The sequence below is a fragment of the Tenrec ecaudatus genome, chromosome 4 (assembly GCF_050624435.1).
Source record: "Tenrec ecaudatus isolate mTenEca1 chromosome 4, mTenEca1.hap1, whole genome shotgun sequence".
NCBI classification, from domain to species: domain Eukaryota; kingdom Metazoa; phylum Chordata; class Mammalia; order Afrosoricida; family Tenrecidae; genus Tenrec; species Tenrec ecaudatus.
Window position 1 is genome coordinate 123747345 of NC_134533.1, and position 14568 is coordinate 123761912.

The following is a 14568-nucleotide window of genomic DNA, read 5'->3' on the forward strand; positions in this document are numbered from 1 at the left end:
AAGCTTTTGTGCCATGTCAATTCTGGATAGCCCTTTCGTTTGATGTAGGCTCTGTAATTAGCTTTATTCTTTGTAAATGGTCCACAGAAAGACAAATGATTTTCTTCCTGCCTCCCTCCTTCCCTCCCTTCCTTTTCAGGGAAGTGTGTTCCGTTTTCAAACTTGTATTGTGATTTAGGAGTTTGCGGGGCTAATTTGTTGTCCACTTGACAATTCAGACCTAATTTGTTTTGTGGCATTGATTGCAGTCTTCACAGTGTGACAGCCTTCTACTCACTTCCTCCCTGTTTACCATTTCTCTTCCGTCCTTTCCAGCCTCCTGAGCTTCACCTCTGGGCAACCACTGCCCTCTGACCTATGGGGCTTTGGTCTAGGAAGTGCTACCCCGGTGCTGTTGGGCACCGTATGAACTCAACCCCACTCACTGCCACGGGCAACTCTATGGAACAGAATGAAATGGCCTCCTTGGCTCCTGAGGCGAAGACGCAGCTTCTACAGGACCAGAGCTGCCTCTTCTTGTAGAGCGCCTGGGGGTTTTGGGCTGCTAACCCGACAGACAGTGGCCAACATGTGACCTTGGTGGTGTAGTGGTAGAGCCTTGGGCTGCTAACCACAAGGTCAGTAGTTTGTAAGCACCAGCTGCTCCCCGGGAGAAAGAGGAGACTTTTCTATTCTCTTAAAGAGTTAGTTTCCGAAACCGCAGGGAGCACAGTTCTACTCTGTCCTATTGGGTTGCTATGAGTCAGAACCAACTTGATGGCAGTGAGATTGGTTTTTTGAGTTTCTGAGCCTTTCTGCTGAAATGCGCCCGGTCTGACTTCTGACACGAGTTTTGTGGCATCGTGCATGCTTTCATGACTTGTTCCGCATCGAAACAACCACCGAGCCAACAGGAGCCCTGGCTTCTCCCCCAGCTGTGGTAGGACCCAAGCTAACTTACTTTGTTTTTGTAGGAGTGCAGAAAAGTGGGTCAGGCTGTATTGGCATTTTGAGCATGGAGTCCTGGTTCTACTGCAAGTCTTGGTCTCCATGGAAATGATAAATAGTGTTTGCCATGCCTGTTCCTGGATTGAATTCCAAACTCTGGAGCTGAGCAGAAGTAGCCGGAAAGCCAGGGCACGGGGAGTGTGTTGGGCTGAGGCAGCAGCTACTGTAAGGAGAGATCTCTTTTCTTTGACTTGTGTAGAAAATACAAGCAAACTTTGCCTTATCACCAGCCCTTCTCTTTACCCATGGTCTCTGCATGAAGAACCCCAGTAAAAGAGTACTTGAAGTGTTGACCAAAGACTTTCTGTGGTCCTTATAGCCTCATGTTAGGACTAAATTCATCAACAACTGAAGTCACCAATAAAGAATTTGTTCCAGGCTTCAGTAGATTTTTAATAGGAATATGTCTATATATTCAATATATTTGCTGTGTGCAAATGTTTTAGGTCAACCTTGCTATCTTTCAAACTCTTTATAATGTTTTTTTAAATTTAACTCTATAGATATGTGAAGCAGTTAAGCAAGGCGAAGCCAATAATTGGAGTATTGTGGCCATAGGAAGTCCCTGACTTACCTACAGAATATCTACAGATACCGCGAGCAATGAGTGTGTGCGAAAAGAGAGACTTTGCTGGACTGGACAGTGTGAACGAATGTTTGCATGCCCATTGACTAGTTAGAAGTCTAGAGTGTTCCCAACCATCTGTTTGTTCTTTTTCACATAAATGGAAGCATCCAGTCCAAGTCTGTTTTCTTGGTTACAGATTTCAGCCTGTGCCCGTCCCTTAACACCTTGTATACGTCAACCAAAGGCCCAATTTGGGAAGCCCCTAGGGGACTTCAGCAAGTTCAGGACATTCCACCCCACACAAAGGAGAGAAGGAACAAGATGTTCATCTCTGCCAAAACCTTGCTCTTGAAGTACCTTCTTTGCTAGGATCTGTGGTTGGCATTCGTATGACCTGCAATGGGACAGAAAGGCATCATCTCCGGAACGCTATCTCTTCCTACCCTTTCTGCAATGCCACATGCTGCTAAACCCATTCCAAAATATGACCCAAGTGTACCATAAGATTTAGAGGAGAATCTGCATGATTTTTTTAAAAAAGCATCTCTCCTAGAAGCTAACAAACCTCTTCAATCAGGTAATCATAATTTTGATGCAAAGGATACAATTGGACAGGGTCGCTAGGCGTCAGCACCTACTGGCTGGCCGTGAGTTTTTTCAGTTTCTTATGTGATTATTTCTTCTTCATTAAGTCCATTCTGTCCTATAGTTCAGAGTACAAGCTGCTCCCTATGGCTTCCAAGCATGCAAATCTTTACAGGCGGAGACGGCCTCATCTTTCCCTTATAGATTGGCTGGTGGAGTCCAACTGCTGACCTTGTGGTTAGCAGCCCAGTCGGTAACCTGCTGCACCACTAGGGCTCCTTTGATTCCTTGAGAGTAGCCAAACCAAACCCACTGCTCTGAAGTTCATTCTGACTCATAGAAACCGTAGAGGGCAGTATGTCAAAGTGTATTTACAGCTGTGGAAACCCCACTGGGGTTTCCTGCCACATCTTTCTTCCCTGGAGTGCCTGGTGGATTTGCACGCTGACCTTTGGGTAAGCAGTCACATAACTACAGCACCTCTCGGATTCCATAGGGATAGTGGTTCTCAAGCTTTAAGGTCCTTCAGGCTCATCTCTGTGGTGTTGGTTTAATGTTAAGACTCCTAAAACCAGTCCCTGAATGTTTTAACTTACGGGGTGGGCATGGGCTTGAGAGTCCGTACTGAAGGACACAACCTTGTGGTGGTCCTGAGCCCACTGTAGGAAGTAATGCACGTGAGTTCGAGAGTACTTCCCCAGAACCTTCAGAGAAGAGTGGGCAGGGCATTGATTCTGCATTTTAGACAGAGGGACCAGAGTTTTCTAAATAATCATAGCAGCCACTTTTGACTGAGCAATTGTTCTGTGCCAGGCAGCACATGGGTAATTTCATTTAACATGGTGACCTAAGGAGATAGATGCTACTCCTTCTCATTTCCCCCCCGTATTTTTCCAATGTTAAATGAGACACTCAGAATCCAGGGACACACAACTCAAGTAGCAGAGCCAGGATCCAAACCTAGGCCTGCTGACACTGGAGACTGGGCCAGCTCACACAGGCTCCCAGCAAGCAATGTGGCAGTTGATGCCACCTGTCCAGGTTTCTTATGAAGTGCTCTATTAGGTGGGAGTAGTGCTCAGTGACCCCATTTCAGCCAGACATTTGGTCTTCTGGAGCACTTATGGATGGGCTTATGAGAAACAAGGTGAATTGAAAGTGCCCAGGTGTTGAGGAGGTAGATGAGACTCTGGCTGGGAATGACACCAGGGCTGGGGTGGCCCGGGGTAGGCAAGAGAGCCAGAAAGGAACTGCAGGAATCTGAGCAGGTGGAGATGAAGGGCCATATGTTGCAATCCTGGGGGAAGAAATGAGTGTTCTCTCTACCGACAGACGAGTGAACCTGAATGTGGAACACTGAAACACCATTTACCTCTTCTGTTCTATTAAGGGTTCTGCAAAATGGATGGGTGGCTGACCAGGGAGCTGGCTTTCTGACAAAGATCTCCCTGTGCCAGCAGAGTCACACTGGGCATAAGGATGGGAAAGAAAGCCAAGCACAGGGTGGTAACAGCTCCTCTGCCTTGTGGCGTGAAGGGGTGCTGCAGAGAGAGCCACTGCAGAAAGCTGAAGAGCCTTTGTCCTCACTCTGTAGTCCCCGCTGCTTGAGGGCTTATGCTCCAGGAAGTCGGACCTAGTCATGGCATGAGGTGTGGGGTAAGACTTCTGGAAACCCCCTGTTAACAGGAATTCCTTGGGCAGTGACAACCAAAAGGGTAAAGGTAGAGTTCATCCAGAGGCACGCCCAAAGAAAGACGGGGTGATCTCCTTCTGGGCGCGGGGGAGTCAGCCATTGGAAATCCCGGAGGATAGTTCTGCTCTGACACACGTGATAGCACTGTGAGCTTGAGTCAGCTCGGTGCTGCTGGTAACCAGGAGAGAACTGAAATCGTTTATGTCTGAAAAAAGAGGAGGCTGGGAAAATAACTGAATAACCTCTTAGGCCCCTGCCCTGGGTTACTGGTGGCTGGTGGGGCCAGTGGCCAGTTCTTTGGGAGAGATGATTAGAGAACACGCTGATGCGTCAGTTGAAGTATGTTCTAATAACACATCGTTGCTTGTCGCCCCATGCTATTTTATGCTGTCACACCGCCAGTCTTCTTTCCCACTGCTCCATCCTCCCCAACCTTTCGATCCCTTCTCTGGCTAACTCCAACATGCTTCTTAAAACTCAGCTCAAGCGCCATATCCTCATAGAGGATCCCTAGAGTTTGAGTTAAATATCAAAACCAAAGTCATTGCCATCGTGCCGATTCTGACTCATAGTGACCGATAGGACAGGGTAACACTGCCCCTGTGAGTTTCCAAGACTAACTCTTTACTGGAGAAGAAAGCCCTATTTTTATCCCAAGGAGCAGTCGGAAGTTTCAAACGGCTGACCTTGTGGTTAGCAGCCCAACACATAAAACCATTATGTCACCTATGCTCCCTGGAGTCTGGGTTAGTGATTCATGGCAGCAGCAGTCAAGAGCCGAGCCGACTAATTGAATTGAATAAATCTGCTGCACAAGACCTCTTTACAGTGTGGAAAAGCCAAGAGTTTACTTTGAGGATTAAGGTGCACCCGGCCAAAGCCGTAGTATTTTCAGTTGCCCCATGTACATGTGAAATTTGAACACTGAATAAGGAAGACTAAAGAAGAGTTGATACATTTGAGTTATGGTGCGGGTGAGGAATACTGCATGGACTGCCAGAAGAACAAACAAGTTTGTCTCGAGACAGATTTAGACTTTTAAAGACCTTCAAGAGGTCTTGTGCCGCAGATTGATTCGTTCCCCTGACAGTCCGTGGCACGTTCATATTCTTAACCAGCACTATAATTCAAAGACATCAATTCTTCTTTGGTCTTCCTTATTCAGTGTTCAACTTTCACATGTATATGAGGCAACTTAAAATCCTATGGCTTGGGTCAAGTTCACCTTAGTCTTAAAAGTAACTAACTGCCTTTCTTTTCTTCAGCTTCAACCTGAACACACACATGAGAAATTGGTGATCTCTTCCACAGTCAGCCCCTGGCTTCGTTTTAGCTGCTAACAACTGGGTTCTCCATCTTCTCTTCCCACCACACTCAACTTATTGCCATCGAGTCAATGCTGACTCAGAGTGACCCATTGTGGGTTTCTAAGACTGTAACTGTTTATGGGAGTAGAAAACCCAGGCTTTCTCCAGCAGAGCTGCTGCGGTTTCAAACCGCTGACCATTCAGATCACTGCCCAACACATAACCCAACCCATGTACCACCAACACTCCTCCTCTTTTCCCAACAATGTACTCAGTTTGATTTCTGTGCATTCCGTCTGCAGAAGTCCATGTTCAGGGTGGCCATTTGTGTCGTTGGAAAATGGTATTTGCTATGAACAGGTCATTGTTCTTGCATCCCAATTGCCCAAAATTATCAATGCATCTTGATCGCATGTTTGATCAATTTCAGACTGAAAAAGTTGGTACAATTCTCCAGTTTCTCCATCACTAGCTTTTGTGGTTAGTGCATACACTTGAATAATATTTCTAGTGATTGGATTTCTTTGGATGCAGATAGTTGTCCCATGACAGACAGCACTGTACTTCATGAATGATCTTGACAAAGATTCCTTTGTGATGATGAATGCAATGCCATTCCTCTTGAATCTGTGGTCAGCACTCCAGGACATAACCCACTGTACCACCAGGGATCCTCCTCTTGAATCTGTGGTCACCACTCCAGGACATAACCCACTGTACCACCAGGGATCCTCCTCTTGAATCTGTCATTACCGGCAGAGCAAACTATGATTGTCTGACTCAGAATGGCCAACACCAGTCCATGTCAGATCACTAACACACCCCCAACAGTTTTATTGGCACATAATCCACATATCATACAACTGAACACTTCTATCAATGTGATTACATTTCATTTTTTTGACAACTTCCAATTTTCCTAGATTCATACCTTTTACATTCCCAGTTTTGACTCAATTGGTGTTTGCAGTCGTGTTTTGTTTTTTTCATTTTGAGTTTTGCCTCATCAGCAAATTAAGATCCCAAAGACTTTACACCCACAGGGTTTCCTCCATTCAAGTTATTATGGCCGAGCCTATTTTGAGAAGGCAGTTCCTCCTCGGTTACACCTTGAGGGACCTGAGGCTTATGTTCTGACACTATCTCTGCTAATGTTTCCATGCCACGCACAAGGTTTTCAGCATCTAATTCCTCTTAAGTGGGGCGTCAGTGCCTTCTTCATAATCTCTTCTTCGTCCAGAAGCTCCACTGAAACCTCTTCACTTTGGGTGACCCTGCTGGGATTTGAATGACCAGTGACATCACTTCCAGCATCACAGCAACACACAAGCCACCACAGCACTAGCTTTACATCCCCATATTTTGAAGAAGAATACAATACTATTATTAATAGTGGTGTCAGGATCAGGTTTAATGGCACACCATAGAGATTATTTGCAATACCTATTATGGGACACATAGGAATTGGTTTTATTTGACTTGACCTCTAAATCTTTGGGATAATGGAGTGCCTTTTTAAAAGATTCAGGGGGAAAAAAAGGTTCAGGAAACTAGCTAATTGTAATTTTTTTGCTGAATTAGTAATTGTTTTGCTGAATTAGAGGTATAGGGCCAAGCATCTCTTCTTGGGAATGAGTGGAGAATGAAGCATGACTTGGAGAGTGGGTAAGGGAAATGCTTGGGCTTAGACTTGAAGTCTAAAGTTCTGACTGTCCATAGGGTGACTGAAGGAGGAAATGGGGCTTCAGTGAGAGAAAGAGAAAGGCAAGGAAGAGTGAGAGACCATGACACAAGGACCTGTAACTAGACTTTGATGGCAGAAGCAGAGGACCTATTGAGGAGCTGCCACAAATGGGGTGTTCAAAGGTAGGCGAGGGTGAGATAATTTGAAGAATTTCTGTGCCGTAGTTGGGAGTTGAGATGATTGTCTAATGAGATAGAATACCATTAGAGGACTTCAACTGTAATCAAAATATCAAAATCAATTTTTTGAAAGTTTATTTTGACAGTAAAGTAGAAAATGAATTGGAGACTAGATACAGAAGGTAATTCCTTCTTTCTGTCCAGTTTTCCCTTATCCTTCTATTCATCCCTCCTGCTATTCCTCTATCCACCCATCTCCCAAACAAACATTACGGAGTGCTTGATTCAGAGAAAGGGGGCTGATGTCTGATGGGTTAAACTTTGGGCTTCTAACTTCAAGCTCAGCAATTCAAATCCTCCAGGCTCTCTGAGGGAGAAAGCTGAGGCCATTGTTGTAGTCATTTACAGTCTCAGAAGTCCTGAGGAACCATCCTATGCTGTCCTGTAACATGGCTGCGATTCAGAATTGACTCAATGGCAATGGGTGTGATTTTGGGTTTGGGTTTTGAGACCAAGTTCTAAAATCAGGTGCATTTTGCATTCTCTTTGACACTCTATGTGACTTCAGGTGGGTTACTCAATCTTTCAATAATTAAGGTTATCATCTGTAAAAAGATTACCAATAATACTCATTTTTTTACTTGTTTGTTGGTAGGAATATGTCAGATGATGCTTAATAAATGCTGACCCATGGCCCAAGAGCTCTCAGACACTCAATAACTTTTAGCCATCTTTATTGACAGCTGTCTTTATTGCGAGCTGCCATGCCATTGGGGACTGTTAAAGCCATGTGATGAAGACTTCCCTTACGTTGAGATTTCAGTCCAGCATTTCCTGAACAGATCCATGCGGCATACAATGCACTGTGCTAAGACAGCATGGGGGGTGCAAGCTGAGCGCTCCTGGGAGTTGCAGGTCTTCGTTTTACTATCAAGGGGAATGTGCTAAATGTCCCACCAGCTCAGTGATGAATGTGTAGCACAGCTTGGAGAAGGTGAACTGGATCTTGAAGGGTGAGCAGGATGGCAGCAGGTAGGCATGGAGGAAAAAGGCGAGGTGCATGGAAGTCTAGGGGTAGGCAAACTGAGAATGCATATTAAAATCAAGGAACATGTATAAGACCAAAGGGACCCTCTTGGCATAGTGGTTATGAATTGGGCTTCAATCCGAAAGGTTGTTTGAAACCACCAAATGTTCCGTGGGAGAAAAACGGAAATTTCTCTTCTCATAAAGAGCTACAGTTTTGGAAATTCTCAGGGAAAAATTTACCCTGTCCTATGGGATCACTGTGAGTCAGCATCAATATAATGGCAGTGAGTTTGGGTTGCTTTTGTTTGTTTTTCAGTTTAATACTACAATATGGGAATGCTTTAAGAGCAAGTTGGGAGCGGTCAGGTATTGGAATTCTGATAGGTGGCAGTTGTACTCTCTGCATTCTGTGCTGAGGATTTTGAACATTGGGTGCTGATGGGGAGCAGAAAGATTATATCAGGTTGGTTGAGAAGGACTTAATGACGACTGTGAATGTGTGTGGAAGAGGAAGGTTTACTGAAGGAGTCTAGGGAAAGGGCTTGGAGACCCCGAGTGTGTACTGGAGATGGGAAGGAAGGATAAGAGCTTTCAGTGACTCATTTTTGGTGGGGTGAGATGTAAGAGATTGGTTTGCAACCTGAGAGAGGAGGAAATGATGCCATTGAGAATGGGGCCCTAGCGGCAAGAGGTTTGGAAGGAAAGACGCAGCTCTGTGTGGAATCTGAGCCATGCATGAGCCAGCCATCTGGCAGAAATGTCCACTTGGCAGCTGACACAGACATAGGAGCATCATGCATGCTAAAGCCGCTGAAATCCCCTGGGGAGAGGACAGAAAGGCGCTCCGGTGGTCTAATGGGTACACATTGAGCTGCTAACCCCAAGGTCAGTAGCTGGAAACCACCAGGGGGGCCCTTCCTCCGGAGAAAGGCCTTCTACTCCCGTAAAGAGTTACAGTCTCCGAAAACCACAGGGATAGTTGTTCCTGCCCTGTAAGGTCACTGGGAGTTGGAAACAACTGGATGGAGTGAGTTTGCATTTGAGAGATGGAACAGACCAAATTTAATGGCTGGCGGAGATGAGCGGGTGGTGTGACACAAGGAATGACACACACCTCTTACAGGCACAGACTGGAGTGGTGGATAATAGTGTACGTTTATTGACTGATGAGTTGAAGGCAGAGCTTTAATACTGAATTAGCTTTTCAAATCATACACCCTCTTACATAATCTGCAGATGCATCTAACGTGCATATTGTACACAGGAAGCTCACACGGGAGACAGTTGCATGATTTGCATAAAATATGATTACTAGATCCTTGGGTGGCACCTATAGATAAAGTGAACTGGAGTGGGACCCAGAAGACAAGGAAATCTCACGCACGTTTCCGTCAATTAGTGCGATGGGCATGTTGTTTGGGAGAGTTGGAATGAATTTCCTCCAGGTTACAAACTGTTTGCTGAATTCACCAGGGGATTCAGAGTTTGGACCAAGATAATGCGACCTCCTTTGCCTGCACAGTCTGGAGTGATCGTGGCCCGCCTCTGGAGATGCGCGTACACTGTCTGGAATGATCGTGGTCCGCCTCTGGAGATGTGCGTGCACAGTCTGGAGTGATCGTGGCCCGCCTCTGGAGATGCGTGTGCACGGTCTGGAGTGATCGTGGCCCGCCTCTGGAGATGGAGGGCCAACCGTGGCTTTGTTTTGCCGGGGATGGGCCTGTGATTGCCTTATTACTCACTTTTATACTTGTTTGGGCTGGGGGTTAGGGGTTAGGGGTTAGTGTTAGGGTTAGTGTTAGGGTTCAGGGGTTAGTGTTAGGGTTAGGGGTTAGGGTTAGGGTTAGGGGTTAGTGTTAGGGTTAGGGGTTAGTGTTAGGGTTAGGGTTTAGGGGTTAGGGTTAGGGGTTAGTGTTAGGGTTAGGGTTCAGGGGTTAGGGGTTAGTGTTAGGGTTAGGGTTAGTGTTAGGGTTAGGGGTTAGGGGTTAGGGTTAGGGTTTAGGGGTTAGTGTTAGGGTTAGGGGTTAGTGTTAGGGTTAGGGGTTAGTGTTAGGGTTAGGGGTTAGTGTTAGGGTTAGGGGTTAGTGTTAGGGTTAGGGGTTAGTGTTAGGGTTAGGGTCAGGGTCAGGGTTAGGGTTATGGCTCAAGCTGCACTCCCCGCACCGTAATCCCAACAGACAGTTCAGACTTGGAAATACTGGGCTTTGAACTGCAAAGGGGCCACCACAGAAAGGTGTCTCATCTCCAGGTGCTTCCTGAGGCTTCTCTCAAAGGACAAGTATCCAGAGATGACTTCGCCAGAACCCCTGAGACTCAGCTCCTCCTCCCGAGGGACGACCATCAATTCTTTTCTCTGGAGTTCATTGTCGTAAATGAGTGTAGAGGGGATAAGGGATGAGAGGAGTTAGGATGAGAAATTGAAAAGCCCTTTCGAAAGAGGGATCTTTAGTTATTGGTAGTATTATAAATGAGGTTTCTAAATGTAAATTCTGCATTAGTATGAAACGAAGCATCGGGCCTTACTCATTTCCATGGAGCCTCTGAGTGATACATACAGATGGTTAACTTGGCTGCTGAGCAAAAGGTTGGTGGATCAATTCCACCTAGAGGCCCTGGGAAGAAGGGGCTGGTGATCTTCGACAGAAAGGGCAGCCCTGGAATACCCCGTGGGGCAGTCCTACTCTGACACACATCATTCAGGGTTGCCCTTCATTGAAGTCAAATAAATGGCAACTGGATAGTCCTCCCTATGTCTTCTGTTCACCCTTGTCTTGTCTTTTCTAGGCTTTTCATTCCTCCTTCATATTCCCCCTTTATAAGTCACCTTCCAGAGCTTACAGAACTGTCCCCCACCCCCTTTCCTCTTCCTGCACTTGCTGATTTGAGATTTTGTGCTTTGTCCTCCTCTTCTCTGCTATGCATACTCACCCCCAGGTTGAACCTTCTGAAAGATCCATCCCGATTTTCTTTTCTTTTTTTTTTTTACCTTACACACGGAACAATTTTATTTGGTCTGGGAGGGGAGGCTGGGACGGGCAGGGCTAGTGCCCACCTGCGGGGGCTTTCCCGGACATCAGGTGTTCCTCCATTCGGGTTTAGAAGAAGCACCCTCATTGATGAAGTCCCCACGCAAGGCAGGCAGCGTAGTGCCTGCCAGGCAGCCAGCGGGAGGGCGCTGCACCCTAGGCACTGCGGGGCCCCTTGGAGAGCAGGGCCTGGAGGTCGGGCTCGAGGTCGATGGTGGGGAAGCGGCGCTGTACCTGCGCACAGGCACACCATCGCGGCCCACCAGGAACTTCTCGACGTTCCAGGAGATGTCGCTGCGGCACACAGGCGACCAGGTGATAAGCTTGGGGTCGGTCATGAGAGAGGTGGCATCGTCGCTGGGCGCCGGCAGGGTCTCCCGGAGGAAGGCAAAGAGCGGGTGTGCATTGGCGCCGTTCACCTCGCACTTCTCAAACAGGCAGAAGTTGGGCTCGAACCCACCTCCAGGTCGGACGTGCTTGAGGGAATTCAGAATCTCTTCATTCTTGGCGTTCTCCTGATGCCCAAACTGGTTGCACGGGAAACCTAGCACGACCAGGCCCCGGGGGCCGAGGCGCCGCTGCAGGTCGTCCCTCTGGGTGTAGTCCCGGACCGTGGTGCCTCTGAGCGACGCCAAGTTCTCCATGAGCAGCACCTGGCCCTGCAGCGAGGCCAGGCTCACGGGCTCCCTGCCGGCCAGCGGGCGCGCGGAGAAGGCGTACACGGAGCATGAGGCGGCGGCTGGGAGCGGAGCGGCACACATGACGCCGGGACCGGAGGCGCGAGAGAGACGACAGAGGTCGGCAAGAAGAACCTCCATCCCGATTTTCATTGCAAATGGATCCAAAGGGATACCTGAGGTTGCACCTGGACCTTCATGCAAATGACAGGATTCCCTACCCTCTCTCCTCTCCCCCGGGGAAGGGTGCAGTGAAGTTCTAACCAGAAGTGCTTGAGGGTCCCCGTGAGCCTGGGGTCCAGAATAGCACCCCCACCTGTCCCTATTCTGACTGGCGATGGGGCACTTGTTTTTTTATTCCTCTATCCTTGTGTTAGAAAAACAAACAAACAACTTTTAAATTTTGAATTGGATGAAGGTTACAGCGCAACCATCCATGGACATGTTTTGTCTTCAATCCCTCCCTTTCCATCCCTGCAGTGCACCATCACATCACCCACGTCTGCCTTGTTTCCTGCTTCCACTCCTCTTGGTTTCCTCACCCGTTCCATTTTGACTTTGGGTAAATGCTGCCGTTTGATCTTAAGTGAGTGATTATTCTAGACGTGAAGTGGGACTAACACGCAATGGAATAGTACAGTCAGCTCCTAACATGGACGAAGCTGGAGCGTAAGATGCTGAGGGAAATTAGTCCATCACAAGTGGATAAATATTGTAGGAGACCATTATTGTAAATAGTCATGAAAAGGTTTCCACATTAAATAAACATTCTCTCAAGGCTACCAGGAGTAGAAGGGGGAGTCCCTGGCTAGAGTATAGATACATGTTAACTTGGGCTAATCAGAAGGCCAAAAAAAAAAAAAATGATGGAGATGGGGGACGACACTGGGAGATTAGCAGGAATTAAAGGCTACAGAGGCGAAGACTGTTATATACACAGTCCTCTGGCACACTTGTGATTTTGTTTCCATTTTGTACGTTACCCTGCCTCTTTTCTCTGCCATTTGTAACCTCCTCGCTCTCTCTCTCTCTTCATCTGTTTTCCTTCTTCAGGCTCGCTTAGTAAAGTGAACATCTGTTAGAATTGAATTGACTCAAATTTTCTCTCTACCCTTTCTTCCTCTCTTCTCTCTCTGTTCCCTGGGAAACACAAGCTAAAGTTAATGGATGTGTGTATATATAACTCATAAGCTTTTGTGCAAGTTAACTTGGTGCTGTAGGGAAGCTTAGAAATGAATGTTTGAAGAGATGCACATGGACCAGGAGAAGCGCTGCTGTGTTCATCTCTACCCAGGCAGGGGAAGCAGGAACTAACGGATGAATGACAAGTACTCATTTTAACTTAGTGATTTTACATATGATGCATCTCATTTGTCTCTACCTTTCCTGAATGGAATGTTTAAAGAACCTAGTGAAATGGGTGTTTTACACACACACACACACACACACACACACACTTATATATGCAAATGAAAGGGGGGACCCCCTCACCCCCCAGAAAAAGCTCTGCTGAGCAGAGCTTTCATAGTATGCATTTTCCTCCACTGGGTGAGGCTCAAGCAACAAGCTCAGAGTTAGTGCACCCAGTTTCTCTGGTCACACTGCATTGTTTTGTAAAAGTAGTTTCTTGCAGACTGCAGGCTGGCTTGTAACCACTAAGCTATCAGGGCTCACTAAAAGCAGTTTCTTTTGAACCTCATTTTCTGTGACGATAGCTGTGAAATTTTATTTCCTGCTCAGGAAAGTGCCGCAGAAACTGTTGTGATGTTGAACACAGCTGACAATGACAGTGCTACGGGAAAAACTCGAGTGTACAAGTGGTTTTCTCGTTTCTAAAGAGGAGAAAAGATGACAAACCTCGTTCTGGATGTCTGTGAACTCCCCAAATGGGCAAAAATGTCAACTTGTGGTGCATTTGTAGTTCGTTCCACCAGGCCAGACTGTTAGACAAGCTTTCTATTTAGAGGTTCTGAAAAGAGTGCATAACAGTGTGTGACAAAAAAGGCCTGATTTGTGGCTGACGGGAACTGGTTTTGCCACCACAATGCACCTGCTGACTCAGCCATCTCTGTGTGCCAGTTTGGGGCCCCAAAACAGTAATGCCTCTCTTGCCCCACACACCTGACTCACTTGACCTCACTTCTGTATGATTTCTTTTTGTTTTTGTGAATGAAGAGAGACATGAAAGGACAGCAATTTGATGATGTAGAAGAGGTAAAGGAAAAAAGGAGGCAGGTGCTGTCAGCTCAGATGTGTTTGAAAAATATTTCTAAGAATGGAATCACAGATTTGACAAATGTATTATGTGTAATGGAAAGTGCTTTAAAGGTGATAAGGTTGTTTTGTAAAAAAAATTAAATGCATAGCTTTAAAAAATTTTGGGGGGTACAGTCCTTGTATGTGTCTGCATATATATATCAATACATATGATATGCACACATAGATATATGTGTGTGTATGCATGTGTGTAAAATATAAGGATGCTTGGAAAAGTAGGTAAGTTAGTTAGTTTATTGTGCCAACCTGGCCGATAAACACATGTGGGATTAATTGAAGGGCGGGGAGATAAATGGCTCTGTGAGTCTTGCCTTTTGAGTTCTTGGGTCTTTTGCTTTGTGATGGTTGCACCGGGGTCTAGCTGCCTTAGCAATTCCCTGCTTCAGCTTGCAAGGCTGACTTCCTGTAAGACATCCCTGAGGAGAAGCCACATGGACCTACTCCGATGCAGCCCTGGGTGCTGGAGCAGCCGTGTGGAGACCCTTGCCAGCTCTGAGATGTTTACATGTTCACCGACTTTGTGGATTAGTGTTGGACATATGGGTTAATGTTGGAC

The 14568-nt window shown here is 46.6% G+C and overlaps 1 protein-coding gene and 1 pseudogene across 5 annotated transcripts in view; one reads left to right on the top strand and one right to left on the bottom strand.

The window, feature by feature from the left end:
• The window catches only part of GRAMD1B (GRAM domain containing 1B), a 336257-nt gene that overhangs the window by 265686 nt on the left and 56003 nt on the right, over nucleotides 1-14568 (top strand). The window lies entirely within an intron of this gene.
• On the bottom strand, nucleotides 11215-11819 carry LOC142447092 (glutathione peroxidase 1-like; annotated as a pseudogene).